Below are 17441 nucleotides of genomic sequence, written 5' to 3'. Positions count from 1 at the left end.
CAGGAAATTCCTGTGGAAAGAGCAGTCAAAGCTAAGGCAATGTCCTTTGTATTACCATCAAGCAATGCTGAAAATACCAAGGCAAGGTTGTTTTTGTGGACCTGTGTTGTGTCTTCTTTGTTTAAGTATTTTAGTTAACTCTTGTGTATTTCATTGGCCATGTCCACTTTAAAAGAAGCCACTGGAATCTACTGACATCACAAGTGAAGCTAATTCTTAAGTTTTTCAATACAGTTTTTTTCTTACAAAACACATTTGCTTAACAGGTCTGAGGGCAGTGCTAAAATGTTTATGTGGTAATGAATGAAACTGATTGGTGTCAACCAAAAATATAATTTTCTCAGATGCTATGATACACAGTTGTATTTCTTAAGTAAGCCCTATATCATGGAGTTATCGGAATATAAGACATTTTATAGATGAGAGGAGATCATTTGACCTGAATGATTAAAACCACACTGCCAGGGAGATAGTGCCTACGAGATGGTGCTGTCTGATTACATGACATAAATTTGGTGGCATTGGAATTGAGCAGAAACTCATCTGATAATACAATTCTTATTATATATGGATACCTTATGGTGCATTAGCCCTGTTAGGAACCAAATACATTTGAGTGCCACTGGCACAGAGTAAGGATGGCCCAATATCAACATGTCTTCTGAATAAAGTGAGGAAAGTTTCATGTGATTCTAAACCCTACATCCTCAACGAAAACCTCTGTTTCTTCTTCTTGTGCTATAGAGATCAACAGGGAAAATTGTTCTGCCTGTGGCACTCATAACTTCCACTTTGCTTTTGTCTGGGTAGCCTTGGGTTGGAAGCTGTCTCTAAATCCTCAAAGTAACCAGCTCTGAATGCCAAGATGCCTCCTGCCATCCAAAAGTAATCCATAGAAAATTCCTACAGCTTATGTATCACAAACCCATATGCATTTGCCAGGTCTAACCAGTTGACATTCAGATTTGCTTTCTTGCCTTTTGGACATTTTCCCAGGCAGCATTTGGATGCTAAAAAACAATCTAGGTACTCCATTCTTCTGGCTTAATGTGCTGATGTTTGCATTCTTTGGGTGATAAACATTTGTCACTTTTCAAGAGCAAAAGATCTTTCCCTCAGTTTTCACCAGAGGGACTATTCTTACTACCTCGTCGCACCTAAAACGTAATTCTCTATTTTTCTGAATATACAGTATAATACATGCACAAAAATCCCAATATTTTCTCTTCCTTTACTGACCTTCCTCACTTTCTCTCTTCCTTCACTATTTACTTTGAGCATGAAATAAGTCAGTCAAAAAAAGTTTCCTATCATGAAGAAACGTTGATCTTATTATTTTCAAAAATCCCAATACTTACTCCTGACCTAAGTTGTCTGAAAACTTAGAATGCCAAGCTAACAGGTACAAAGTTTTTCCTTGCTAGCCATCCGGAGACATTACATCTGTATTCAGTTCTGAAAGATATCAGCTTCACCTCACTTTATATGTGAACAACTAACAAAGAGGATAAAAGACATGCATGAATATCAGTAAGCAAAACTGAGGTTAAGACTGCCAACAACCAGCAAATATTAGTAGTCATATTGTAATCTTCAGGACTATTCAAAAGTTTTAAAAAAAGTTGTACAGAAAGGCAAGGGATGAGCATGATACTTTTCATTATTCTGCAAATTAGACATTCGATTCACTGATTTTTTTTAACCCTGAAAAAGACAAGTTTCTTCTCTTCCAACATTCATAAAAGTGTGATATGTAAGTTGTCTGTCTGACTGGAGCTTAATATGCCCTTCATTTTTGGGAAAATTGTGCAACTAGGGATTGCCTGTGTTTTGCCTGACAAATTGACTATTAAATATGTTAGTTTCTGTGAAAACATTTACTTTCTTTTTTTTCTAATTAACAACATGACTTGGAAACAACATACATAGAGAATAGAACAATATGCATGGTTCTACATTGTGGTCCTTGGATTGCTAGTATTGCATATTTGAACATATATGAACTAATCCTTCCTCTTTAGAAACAGAAAAATAAGAGACATTGGTGAGGAAGTTATCTCTAACAGAGGTTGACAGCCAACTTTGTCTCTTTATAATAATTACATTGTACAGCTGAAATGTTGGCTACTACATAACTCAAATTTGAGAAAGAAATAATAGAATAACCAGAATAACCTATATATTTACCATGCAAATCAAGTCTAGTTTTTTAATCCTTGAGCATCCAGAAAAAAATACAGGAAATCTGGAAAGTCAGTAGTATCAAATGGAAGAGAATCAGGATGAAATTGCAAGGATATTCACAGCAGAAGTATTAGAAACAAACTTCCAGCACCTAAAAAAAATACTCCCACACTGGAAGACTTCTTTTGATACAGAACAGGCAGAACATAATGCACGTCAAAAATGCCACTCCAGTATTTTCTTAATACTTGCCTTTCATCATTTTTATATTCACATGTTGTTACCCAGAAGTTCTGTCCTGGAGGATACTTTTGGAATATACTGTAGCTTATGGTTTGTGTTAAGCTAAATATTCCTTAAATAAAGGTACAAATTACGCAACATCTTTACACGTTTACACGTGTAAATTACAAATTACAAATTACACGTTTTTTTTAACTTCTAGCTTGACCTTTTTTGTTAGAAATTTAAATAATGGTAGTGCATCTACTTATTTTCTAGTACACTGATCTGATGAAGGACACTGATCTTATGTGATCATTTTCAGCAATTAGTTGGAAATATTAAAGAACTGAAAACATTCTGCAAAATAACTTGAGTTATAGAAGGTGACATGGAAGATTCTAAAGGTAACTCTTAAATGCATTACAATTCATAAAACGGCAAAAATGTTGACTATTATTGTCTGTGCTGTATTTGGCTTCAATGTAAGCCCTTAGGTTAAAGAAGCTTTGAACTTTGAAGTTTTAGAAAACAAGAAACCTTAGCATTATTTCAATTATATATATACAGTATTTAAATAACTTTAAAAGACAATCTACAAAGAAGAAATGTGGATCACACCATTTGTTTTCATTTTTATGTTAACAGCCTTCAGCCAGTTTTGTTTCTGTGTCTTAAATTAATTGCTTTGACAGTTTTTTTTTAATAATGTGCCTCAGTCCTGTGATATGTGCATGGAAATGTAAGGCATTTGAAACATTTCTTGGGGGAGGAAGGGGACAGACATAAAGAACACAAAGATAAGAATATTTCAAGCAGGCTTTTTAAAACATACCATTAATCTATTTTATAAAATGTTCACATGGAACTTAACCTTTACATAAAAAATGGTTATTGTTCCTGTGTAACAGATTGGAGAGGCCGGACAATGGACTTGACTCCAAAGTTTTAGTCTAATATTAGTTTGATCATTTTTTTAATAAAAAACAAACAGAAAAAAATATCCGCAGGGTGACCGACCACATTATCTGAGTTAGAAATAAATTCACATGTGATATGTTTTATATGAACCGGTTAGAATTGCATATCAAGACAAACTATATGAGAGTTGTAAATGGTGTCTGTGTAAGTTTTCTCTCACGTCCATTATATTATTTTTATATTTCTCAAAAATTAAGACCAGATAAGCAGGTAGCATGAATAGGCGCTTCTTCCTTAATAACTTCCTTTATGTACATAATATGTTAAATATTAATAATAGTATTTTTAATATTTTAGCTACACATCTTACAGTACAATTAATCTATGTTGCTTAACTTACCAGTAGGAGAATGATCAAATCTGTGAGTTTTAATAAAACTATTTGTAAATGTTTTGTATTATATGTGGATTTGGATTATATGTATACATTTTATAGCCATGGCTAGATGCTTACAGATCTTAAAGGGTATCAGTTTTTTAAAGAGCCAAAAACATTACTTTACATTTCGTGATATCTGCTTTAACTGTTTCGTAAAATGACAAGCTACTGTAGTAGAAAGAAGGATCGCAAAAACAGTCAGCAAATATACTTGGAGACAATGCATTTTCACCATTTTTGTATAAAATTTCAGCTAATGCAATCGTGGCGCCGGCAATGTGGATACATTGGTACTGTTCATAATGTGTTTATATAACATGACTACATGCTATTGAGATCCTTCAAATTCCATTCTAAGAGCTTTAGACGCTATAGGTTCACTCATCCAAGACCCCTTATATTCTCAAATAACTCCCTGTCCATTTTGTCTCAAAGCAGCCCAGGGCACTTAGACAATATAAATAGATAATAAAACGCAATTATGTTTTCTGTGCAAAACTCAGCAAACACTGAAGCGGTTTCCTTTTAAAACATTGACAGTTTTTCCTAACTCCCTCCACAAAAGAATCATTCTCTGCATTTTCAGTTGATGTTGACTTAGGTTTAGGAAATGCAAGTGAGTGCTAATACATTTGTTTTGAGACTGTTCATTATGGTGGGAAGTACCTATTCCTGCTACCTGCTTACCTGCTCTCAGGTTTTGAGAAAGATGAACATAACGGAAGTGAGGGAAGACCTACTGTATACAGACACCATTTTAAAGCCACAAATTGTTGGACTATAATCATTTTCCTGATCTACCATATATGGTAATTTTTTCTTTGTGAAGCTGTTATTTCAATTCCAATTATAATTGTGTGTTTATAATACCCAAAGTTCAAAATTAGCTACTTTACATATGATCTGATGGCTTTAGTAAATTACTACAATAATTATGAAACTAATTACTATATATAGCCATTTATGTAACACCCATTATATCAACAAGACCAGAGTTCTTTTGGAGATGCTTATGAGAGACAGCTCTTTGTAGTCCTGCCAATTCTTCTCTTCCCAAGCAGAGCACCATCTGTTGCACTACAGCCATCATCTCATTCTCTCAGTTTCTAAGAGATTTTAGAGCTAAGCTAGGTTTCTCTTTGTGGCAAATGTAATAGAAGGCTTGTGATGAGCACACTTGCCTGGGAGAAACAGACATACTGTAAGACCACCAGTTTGGATTTATCCTAGTCTGTGCATTAAAACATTGGGGATTTGAGTGCCCTTTGTGTGAAGAATTTACCATTTAGTGTTAAAATGTATATCAAGATGACAAATTTGACAAATGATATGCTTTTAATTGAAGCTGCAGAAATTCTTTCTGGAATCGGTGCTCTTTCTAAAAAATGTTCATTGAAGGGGTTGCTCTTTCTGGGAAATCAGAATAGGAATCAAAGTGAAGTATTAATCTGTGAACATTTCTGTGAGGTGTGCCTTTTTATTTCAACTTAACTATACAAAGAAAAATAGTTTTTTACTTATTCCTTGTTCTTTCAGATGTATACACATAAAAGTGAGAAACACATTTTAATGTATGGCATGCATTTGACCTTGGTATCTTGGAATTACCCTTTGAACATTTGTTGTGTAGCCATCTATAGAAAATGACTTAGTGAATGACTAAAATGAATTAGTACCCTTAGACACCTCTCCCACACAGAAAAGATAAGTCCTCAGCTGTTGCGTTTTTTTGATTAAATAAGTTATTAGTTATGTTTTAAAAAAATATTTGGATTTTTTAAAGCAGTCATTGCCGTAATTCTTAAACAGACAAAGTTGTGATGAAAGGTCAAAGTGTGTCTTGAAGCAGGTCTAAACAATGCAAACTCCACATCATCAAAGAGCCTAATTTAGTTTAACCTAATAGATGAAACAGCCTGTGTGAAGTCTTCTTTTTTTTTCTTTAGGATACAAGTGTAAATCCTTTCAGGAAAGTGTACTCAAGTTTCATAAAAGCGGAAATAATATATCAATGAGTTGTCTCAACAACAAGTTAGTGGATAAGTACTTTAAACATCCTTAGATCAAATGTCAACAGACACAGAATTCTAATATTTACATGCCAACTACGGACTTAAACAGCCATTGTCACAGGATTATATCAGTGAATGCAGTGCGTCCTCCTGACAAAAATAAATTCTATTTGAATACCCTGGGTATTTCAGTGAGTAAATACTTCTAAAAGATTTCAGATAAGTACATGATACAAAAGCATAAACAAAACACAACAGATATTTTACCTTTTGCAGTGGCACAATGAATATTGGTATATGGAAGGAATACATTCAATCTTTTCATCACACTTTAATTCAATTGCAACTTTTTTTTAGCCTGATTTGCAAAGCACTTTGTTATCTGTTTATTTTGTTATTCATATTGTATCTTGTTTGTCAGAATGATGGGATTAAAATTTGTCAGCTAAGTCTTCTACCTATGAAGATTATGAAAAAGAGTGTTTACCTTTTTTTCCAAAGGTAGAGGCATTTACTCCTAAAATGATACTTATTCCATTTGAAAAATATAACTGTCTTGCCATTTAATTCCCTTTAATATGTATGTATTTTTTATATAAGCTTTATGCCATCAATCAATCTTTCAATTTTCCGCTTTGCCCCAATAAGGTTGTAGGGGAGCCAGAGATGATTTCTATCAATACTCAAACAAAATATTGTTTTATTAAATATTCATAATTTTCTCATGCAAAATGTTGCCACACTTGTACTGCTTAGAAGTGCTTTCATCTGTTTATTATATGTATCCTGTCATATCATATACAGTATGCCATATATACTGTACACATTATATCTTAAAATGACAATGAAGTCATAATCAACTTTAACATTTTTCAGCAGTACTTTGTTGCATCAAAGACTAGTTCCACTATATGGCGATAGTAAAAATTAAGTTATATTAGAAGCAGACAGACAGATATACTGATAAACATATTTGAGTTGTCTACAATTTTCAGCTTGAGAAAATGGCTAAACTAGTTAATTTAAGCAAATAATTAGATCCATAAGAGCTTAGTGAAATGAAAATGGAATATTCTCATGGCTTTCAAAAATCATAGTTGAAGAGTATTGTACTTCTTTAGAGCAAGTAGTGCATAGATTAAAAAGATCTTGAAATTATTTATTGATCCTCAGTTGTTCTTCAGTTAATTAGGAAATGGGGATACAGCGACTTGATAAAACTAATCTGACATTTATGTTATTATTACTATTCTTTTTTATTTAAAACATTCATTCTAATGCAACATGCATCCTGTTAAACTATTTCCCTTATCTTTTGCTTTTATGTTTCCACGCTCAAGCTCTTATACTTTAAGAATTCTATATAGTTCATTGGAAATCAAAATTGTTATAGAAGTGAGTTAATATCACTAGCTATTGAAAGCCAGTCTTTCCAAAAACAATTCAAAGCAATTTTGTTTGAATCCACCTGGTCTCCAGTCTTGCATTAATTACAACTTTAAAGACAGGCAGAGAGGACAGAAATACTGTAAATGTCATAAATGGGAAGTACAATTAATATTTCAGAAGTTCTGCTGGATCCAAATGAACGCGAGAGAGAGACTAAAGATGTATAAAGTATTTGGAGAGACTCCCCTAGCTGAGGCAATGGCAGACTATCGGAGAGGATAGGCTGCCCAGACCCCCTCACTATGCGAGGATTGAGTAGATATAGATGGTTGCTGTAGTGTGTAGATGGGGAGTTGGAGGGGATGTGAGACCGAAATGCGAAATGTGAAAGGGAAGACCTGGATGTGAGACTTAGGCATATATATAAGTGAACGAATGCATGCGAGATTAGGATCTAACCTTCCTCCTGAACTTCCTGTATAAACTCCGTGAAGTATAATGGTATTATATAGTGCACACTGAGCCTTGTCATCCAGATATCCTTGGTTTAAGTGTGGCACTGTCATTAGCTTTCTGTGGACAGGATTCCTTCAAAAGGCAGCACATGGCACCAGTAAAGCTGTAATGATTGACAATACACTTTTCCAAATTGGGGGTGTTCAAATTAAAAAAAATATATGTTCTGTTTTATGGCTTTGTTGCTGTATCTCGGAGTGAAAGATGAAGGTCTCTCATTTAGTTAGGTGACATTACTAGAATGCTGCATAGAGAATCTGACATGTGTGACTTCAGGTCTTTATTCACTTGTAAAGTCTGGCAAATCATGCTTGAGAAAATTAAAAGTTTGAACATTTTCCAAACAGGAGTTAATATGCTTAAAATTGCAAGCTGCCATTAAAATTAATAATTATCAAAGCTGAATCCTTATTATACATTCAAATATACCATGGTACACGGGACTTACAAAAAGTTGGAATAAAGTTGTAGGCACAGGAAACCACAATGGAGTCCAGCTAAGGTCTCTTCTTTACATCTACAGTACATGTGCGTCACCTCTTCACATTCATCACAAAACAGCACTTGGTTGTATATCTTGCCATAGCAGCAGTTCTGGTTTGCCTGAAATAGATTAAAATGTCTAGGAACTGATGCATTACAATTGTCATACAGAGTGAAAAATCTTTTGCATAAAAATCCCCTCTTTCTGTTGCTATCTGGGAAAGATGGAGAAGGAAGTAATCCTCTTGTGACTGCATTTGCATTTGCTACAAATAAATACAACTCTCCTATTTTTCATCTTGACCTAAAACATTAAAAAGAGCATGCTCAAGCAGACCTCAAGTTACTGTATCTTTGACATGATAAGTGAAATTTGCATATTCTGGCTAATATACTTAAGGAAAATACGCATAATTTTAATACTTCAGTTACAGTACTTGGGTTAGGAAGGGTTCTACTGAAGTAATGAAAGCATTTGTTTTGAAGTTTTCCAGTACACTCTAATATTGGACTGTGAGGATTACAGTATATTATTGTCTCTCACATCAGGTGGTGATGCAGGGCCCTGCTTTGTGACTACTCACAAAACATGCTAAGCCTGGTCAGTACTTGGATGGGAGACCTCCTGGGAAAAACTAAGATTGCTACTGGAAGAGGTGTTAGTGGCGCCAGCAGGGGGGCACTCACCCTGCTGTCTATGTGGGTCCTAATCCCCAGTATAGTGACGGGGACACTATACTGTAAAATGGCGTCATCCTTCGGATGAAACATAAAACCGAGGTCTTAACTTTCTGTGGTCATTACAACTCCCAGGACGTTTCTCAAAAAGAGTAGGGGTGTGACCCTGGCGTCCTGGCCAAATTTCCCATTGGCCCTTACCAATCATGGCCTCCTAATAATCCCCATTTGCTTCATTTCTCTGTTCTCCTCCCCACCAATAGGTGATGTGTGGTGAGCGTTCTGGCGCACTATGGCTTCCGTTGCATCATCCAGGTGGGGCTGCACATTGGTGGTGGTGGAGGGGAGTCCCCATTACCTGTAAAGCACTTTGAATGGAGTGTCCAGAAAAGCGCTATATAAGTGTAAGTGTACGCAATTATTATTATTACTATTACTCTGATTTTGTATCGTGGACGTAAAATTGCAGAATGAAAGCTAAAACTGATTAATCATTATATGGTATGAATCTGATAATTTGAAATGCGGCTTTGGGAAGGCTGGAAAGACTAAATAGTGGACTCTGTACAGTAGAAGACAAATTTCACCGTACCTGGACTGTCACATCCTAGACATGGCAGTTTATTAGTCTGTATAAATCCTGAACACATCGCTGATATCTGATACAGCTGTTACTACTCTGTTCTGGAGCAGAGGAATAATTAAGTCTTCAAGGTGATAGATTATAATATGATTAAAGTCAACATTATTTTTACAAAAGTATATGCAAACATTACAACATTCCATAATATACATACTGTATACCATTAAGATATGTGTGTAAAGTAGATGATAAAATTCAATTTCCAGGTAGCTAGTCTTTGAAAAGCATTACACTGATGAAAAATAGTGACATAACCATCCGGAGCCTGAAAGCCAGTGCAAACTCATTGAATCACCATACTGGTCATTCAGATTACCAGGTTTGTTAGCCTGGCCCCATGCTGTGAGACTTTGGATACTGGGACATACACCCAGATTAAACTCTAGCCAGGGTCGAAACAAGTGTGACATAAGAAAATAGTAGACCTAGGCAAACTAAAATCCAAACATATCCATTAAAGCCAATATAAAACTATAGAATTGATTAATATTATGAGTTTTTATTAAATGTTTTCAATGAATAAATGATAGTCGTAGACAAATCAGGTTAGTTCAGGGGCAAAACAGCAAAATACTTTAGGAAAGAGAACATATAAGATGGTATATCTTATGGTATACCAATCCCTGATGTTTTCTTTTAGTTATGAAACATGTGCCAGTTATAACTCAGAGTTCCAAATCCCTCCACAGCCAATGTTTGAATTCAAAAGCAAAGTTGAAGCATGAAGGGGTCCCAGTATAGAAGATAAGACAAAAAAGTGTCCCAGTTTAAATTCCCCTCTCAGGTTAAAAGAGGTTCATGAGAACAGATCAAACTGAAGAGTACATCAAATGCATTCACATATAAGAAAGTAGAGTATATCTGTAAAGAACAGAATTGCATCTCACAAAAAGGGCAGTGTGTCTCAGTTCAACACGGTCTTCCACAGGCAGCAGTCCTGCCATAAAAAAAGGAAAAATAAGAGTAGAGCTATGACTGCAGCACAAGCCTGTACTAGCAGTCTATCCAGGAGGTACTTGGTTGTAATGCATTTTCTTTGTGTTATGGCCCAAGGGAACTGCTGCTTGTCCCAGGGCAAAAAAGAGAATAAAACATTTACCATTTACATTTTCAGCAAAGAACTCTGTAATTATTAGTTCCCACATTTGTTTCCTTTTTCGTATTGCTTCATCAGTCACTATGGAACCAGTTTGGTGTGTAGGCTAAAAGAATGCTGAGGCAGCCTTGACACGTAAGGGCACTCATGTTCACTTTCTGTAAATATTTCCTCAGTGTGAACTGAAAAGCCCTCAGGCACTATCCATGTATAATGGGAGCCTGCTAATTAGCACACCTGGCCCTACAATACACCACATAACCACTGAGCCCTGCAAAGAAATCTGTGCTCTTAATCTGCAATTGCACTAGTTTTTGGCCTGTAAAACTTGGCATAAGGAAAATAAGGGAGAAATACAGTTTTCCAAGAAACCCTAAATGAAAACACTATCTTATTTGCAGGTAAACACAACGATAATTAATTTAAAAAAGATGCTGTGGTTTAGTTCATAACTCTCTACTTCTATTTTTGCTGTTTTTCTAGAACTATACAATTCTAAAACTTTTCTAACAATTGTAAAGATGTATCTATGGTATTTGATAAAATGTTAAAATATATCTTCATCTCAGAGTTGTGCAAGGGCTGAGAGCAGTCTGTTACATTAATCACTCAATAAAGTAGTGTTCATTAATATACTGTATGCTGGTCCTCTTTACATCTTGGATGTCATTTTGCCTGCACTAATTGAGCAGGTGGCTTATTTCGAACAAAGTTATTTTAACAGAAGGAAGATTCTTATTCAAGGAGCACATTTAAGGAGTCCTTATCTCCCTTTTTGAAATACATAATTGCGACATATTCTATACCTAGCAGTATTTCAAGTGGCTTAAAGTGCTTTGTGAAACTGCAAGCATTTAACTGATTTTTCAGTCAAAATGATAATGCTCTCGATGACACTTAATAAAAGCAGCAGTAACAGTTATGTGGCTCTATATATGGTACAGAGTCTGATTCTTAGCCAGATCTGAAGTGCAGTATTAACACAACTTACCACTGAACTGTTTCTCTTTTGTGTCTTAACAACACAATTTTATAATGCCACATACTGAAGAACAATTTAAAATCTGCTGTAGATTAACAGAAAAAAACAAAACAAAGTTGACAAAACAAAGCCGAGTATTCAAAAGGTTAAAAGCTGCATTTACTAATAAGGTAAATTTCCATATTTTCCTCATGGTAGGGCTATGCCCTACCACAGATCACAGTAAGGCAGTGTGTTACAAAGTAGTAATGGAAATTAGCTACCCCTTAGTGAATGTGTTTTGAATATTGCTCTCATAGTGAACAAAAGACTAAAGACTTATGCAAATATAATTAAAGCAGGAAATGCAGTAGGTTTCATCAAAGAATTATGCAATTTTTTATTTTTGTATACTGTTTTGCTTCTAATAACCATATGGACTTTCAAGAATAACTGAAACAACAACTGCATGCAGTTACTAAATCCACATTGTATCTATCTGTACTTAGATCATATAATAATTGTATTACATTTCTGATGATCATGGTATTACGTGCACAACATTTTAGAAATGTCTATCCTTTATAGAAGAAATCTTAATTCGATATAGTAATTTAATATGAACTTATGCATTTCCCTGACTGGCAAGCTAAGCTACTTACCAATCTTCCCAGCAGCAACACATTATTATTCCACTAGGCACTAATGTATCAGCATTCTACAACTGTGTCCCTCTTGTTACAACAACTGTTTGTGACAGCATAGACTTAAATCTCATTTCAACTGTTTTAGGTTTTTTACATTACATACTGTATTTGTCAGCTAAGAGAAACATGTAGCCAAGAAGTGATATTTGATTAAACAATTTCTCACGTACAGTACGAGAACTGCCAAGTTAGGAAGATCAAGTAAGTAAATGTATGATATTAGTTGAGAGGACCAATTTGGAAAAATATGTTTATTAGTGCTAATGATTCTGTATATCATTACACCAGACTCAATTCAGGATATTTTTTTTGGAAGGAGAACCATGATTGAAAGTGGTTTAAGTAAATGTACTGTAGATCGAAGAGCTTCAAATGGAAATTTGTGTCAGTGTGCATTGGCAGCAAAGAAGCAAAAGGAGTTAAAGTGTATCTTTACAGGATTGACCATTTTCATTTTATGAATCTCATTTTGTGATTCTCTGTTTTAACGTTTTCAAGCTTTTAGGATATGTTTTAGGATTTAGTCAGATATGTATTGCTTTATATTGTGACAGAAAACAACTGTTTTGAAATGTATACATTCAAAAGCAAAAATGACTGTTATTTTACAAAAATTCAGTACTATGCTGTACTGAATGCTTGCTTAAAAAAGCCCTAAAAACGGTCATTTAAACAATGCCGCACCTTCCTCAAATAAAAAGCAGAAGTAATTTGATGAAAGAATAGTGAGTGTACATGATTTATTGCTCAGCAGCATCCATCATTTTTCCAACCCATAGCTAATTTCATTACTATATAGCATTACAGAAGTGATGTCATTGTCATTATTCTAAATAGTCCACTCAGAATATTAGCCTTTTCAGTACTGCTGATGGGAAAGTGTCAGAAAATAGTCACTTTGGTCATTTATTCCTAGTCTGATTAATGGAGAGTTGTTAGTCAAATGTTCATGAAGAAAAACTTGATCTTTATTTTTTATGCCAGTATTTGTAATGTGCACATGGTGCATTCCATCAGTCAACCACCTGAAACAAAAAAAAAATGAATTTTCATTGCGGTACTCGTAATCTTTAATATCATTTGTTTGTCTTCTGTGTTATATTGGGTATATTGGGACTTCATCGGCACCAGCCCCGAAAAGCTCCAAGCAACAATTTCACAACTAATGTTATCAATTCAAGTTTTTACACACTTTCAAAACAATTTAGTGATTAAATGTTTCACAGCCTTTTCACATTATTTTCTCTGACCTGTATTAGATTAGATTACCCCTTCAAGGGAAAAAAGACTGTTTTGACAAATGTACAATCAGATCAATAAGGCTTATCTTTAGCTTCCGGAAAGCCCTTCATATTTCACCAGAAGGTTTGCTTGCTTTGTTATAAGTAGTTTACACCCTCTGACATAAAATGGAAAAGATACCTAAAACTTTTTCCTTGCTTCACATAACCCATTTAGCTTTCTAAAATTAGTTAAAGTATATATTGTTATTTGTTTCAGTAATATTAACATGCTAGTAATATCTACTCTAACTCTGCATACTGTTTTACCTCACTCCCTTCTACATTTGTAGTTCATTAATATAATTCTCATAAAGCATACCCATCTGTGCAAATGATTTTGCTTCAGAGCTATAAACCTTCTGCACTGTCTACCTTGTAAATGATCATAACTCTTCAGCTTACAGCATGTGGTTGGACATTTCTATAATTAAATTGTCAGAGTGTAATGATTAGGGAGTCTTTCTGAAATATAGTGTACAACTCATCCCTAGAATTAAGATTTAGATTACTTTCATAGCAGGCTGCTTATTTTGAATTTCATACGGCATGCACAGACTTCAAGCAGAATGTGTATTTGGGGGTCACATGTTGCGGAACATAGTTTAAAGTTTTTTTTTCTTGTAATCTAGTAGTTTACTTTTCAGTTTCAATGCTTTCTCTGCCACCCTAATGCATTCCTAGGTACTGAAATCATAACACAAGAAAAAGAAGTAGTTGGCTGGAATAATTTTAGGCTTGCATGTGTCAAGACATCTACTTGACAATTTGATTTATGACCTGGTAGCTCTACAGCAGGAATAATACTGTGCAGATGAAATTGCAAATCCTCTGGAGATAATAGACAAATCTATTTTAAAAATCCTATATAAATAGACAGCTACTGTGTATTTTGCTGCTTTTTAGCACAGCGATAGTGATAAGTAATTATCCTAGCCCAAAGGCAGATTTGGCTTTTCTTTAAAAATACATTTGTATGATATGTTTGCCATAGTTAAACCTTTAAAGCATGGATTGTACACTAAATTCACAATTCTAATAATTAAATTAGTGCATTTGGAATTTCTTTTCATGCCTCACAAATAATTGGTTTGGTTCTGATTTTCTGGATTTACAAATTCTTTGTTCATTAACAACTAACACATTACATCTAAAACACAGTGAGGTTAGGAACTTTTCCAATTTGTATTTATATTTCTGTAGTCCAAAAAATCAACAATGACAATATTTTGAAGTAGGCAAAATTACAACCACAAGAATAAACACAACAGGCCAAAAGTCTGGTCAAAACTAAGATCAAGAAAAAAAAGACGTTCTCTGTTAGGTCAGATTTTTTTAACTAGAGGTGTATTAGCTTCTCTTGCTTGACTTGTTTTTTCATACGCCACCTTTTTTATTTCAGATTGATCTACTGTAGGTGTTACACTAAATAATAAAGACACAGTAAGCACTCAAACTGTATACTTGGAAAATAATATATGCCATGGCTGAAGGTGAATGTCAAATCTTCACAGGCATCTGGCCCTGGCATAGTGTCTAAAGTTAGGTGATGCACCGAATGAAAAAAAATAATAAAAAATGATAATATATCAACAGCTTAACCTTTTTTTGAAAAAGGTGCTGAAAATCATTGCAACATTATGTATTACACGTCCGTCTGTGTTCCACACCTTGGCTTCATGCTAATGATAATATCTTAAGAATATCTTAAGAATCTAAAGTATACTAGTTAAGAGAGAGTGCCAACCTTGTTAGAATAATTGTACTGGCATAGCTGGAACTTAGGTTTCCCTAAATGTGACGATTTCGGGTTTCCCACATTTAAATTAGAGGAATCTCATACATTCTATAAATCACAATGTTACTGTACTGAAGTTTCAATCACAATCCATTTTTCTACGTATTCTTACAGAATTTAGGAATTAAAGGACTTTGAGAAATTAAACATGTTATAAAGTGTGAAAAGCAAAAAAAAAAAGAAAAATTTTTGAAATTATTTGAAAATGTTTAAGAGAGTCGTGTTGTCACAACATTCCATGGTATTAAAGAACAAAAAAAAACAAAGGGCAGGTTCTTGAAAAAGGCCAATGTGTTGACAACAACGTGACTGGTTAGCTTGTTCCAGACCCCGACAGCAGCTTGTTAAGAAGTGCCTCCTGCTCTATTTTTAATGCACATCTCTGTTATTTCCACTTTGTGGCTTAATGGTTTATGTTTCACTGCTGATTCTGAAGACATCAATTGATTTGACTTTATCAATGCCTCTCTTACTTGTCAATATTCAAAATGAAAAACAAATCAGTTCTTTCAGCCTGGGAATGTATCTGGTTGCCTTTCCTTGGAAGGCTTCCATAGCTGCAATATCTTGTTTGCGACCTGATGACGAAAAGTGTAAAGAACATAAAGTCTTATTAGTGCATAGTACAATTTTAACATACTGTACTGTAACACCCTTGGTTTAAATTCTACACCATTAAATATATTTCCTAATATTATATTTATCTTTTTTGTTTCATTATCTGGAAGATGAAAATCATGTGAACATAAACACCTATTGTTTTTAGTGTTTTCTATTTTCTATCTGTTGTTTATGTTTTTGCTACCTGCATGTAACACTGTGCACTTGTCCACGTTAAATGCCATCTATCAGGTCTAGCCAGGTCCAGTTTTCCCTGTCTTATTTGTTTTTTATCTTATCTGGTTTCATCTGCAAGGTTAACTGGTTGACAGACTATTCTAAGATCTCAAACACTGATATAAAAGAACAGTGGACCTACAGTAATACAGATTCTTGTGGTACGACACTAAATATGTTACCTCAGTTTTTAACATTAACCCTGTGATAATGTTGATTTTACTTTATCACACTCCTTCACCATCCTGACTCTCAGAGCAAGTGTTCTGCTCTCATATATATATATATTGTTTTGGACTCCTTCAAGGATCCTAGCTCCCTTACATGGGGGCCCTGTTTGGGAAGACTGTGAAGACCTCTTCCTTTTGCTGGTTTTCCCTCTTCTAGCTTTGCATACACACACAACTCATGTCTCATCACTCTCTCCCACACCTTTTCTCTTCTTCTCACACCATCTTTACATCAGGCAATGAAGTATTCAATTGCATTGTAACTAATTCCTTGGCATCTTGGCACCTTGGCATAAAATTTTCAGTCGGAACTTATTGTGTGGTGCTTGGATTTCTCCATATTCACTAATTAAAAAAATTAAAAATAAATTGATTTTTATTTACTAGAAAAACTAGAAAAGATTCACTTTAACGCACTCCTTCCCTCACCACCCACTCTTCTCTCAGCTGATCCTATTTGGCCAGAGACATCCTGATTAATACAATACTGACACAGAAGCAACCAGGTTTGCCGTTCCTTTACTCTTTTACTCTCACTATCTGAAACGGCCACCTGTTTGTATTTTTTAAGGCACAGGGGGACTCATCCTGTGCTGTATAGACCCCCCTCTCTCACCTGTGGTAGAAGATATGTTTCTACCTTACCACATGATGCCCTGCTCCTCCTAGTGCTAATACCTTTAGTTAAACCTTTTTCATCAGGCCACCCCTGTTCCTTTGCAACGCGCTTCATTCCCATTGGGTCTGGTGAATGAGTTACTATGCAGCCCAACCCTGTCCTGAATCCTGTAATACCCCTCAGTACATCTAAAGCTGAATTACTTAATGGCCCATTGAGTGTGACGGACCTGTAAACCAGGTTTAATCCATCACAAGTAAGAACTCCCCTATGGAGCTTTCAGTTGCTCTCCTTCCAGACTGGAGCCTCAATGTAGACTAAAATGCTTTCTTCCCAAATGGTCTAATAAACCTCTGAACTATCACCAAGCAGAGCTATTCTGATAGCTCCTTTCCTTCATGCAGAATACTACTCCCTTTGAGTGCT

Source organism: Lepisosteus platostomus, chromosome 9 (genome assembly GCF_059453375.1).
Source record: "Lepisosteus platostomus isolate fLepPlt1 chromosome 9, fLepPlt1.hap1, whole genome shotgun sequence".
Taxonomy (NCBI): domain Eukaryota; kingdom Metazoa; phylum Chordata; class Actinopteri; order Semionotiformes; family Lepisosteidae; genus Lepisosteus; species Lepisosteus platostomus.
This window is presented reverse-complemented; position numbering follows the sequence as displayed.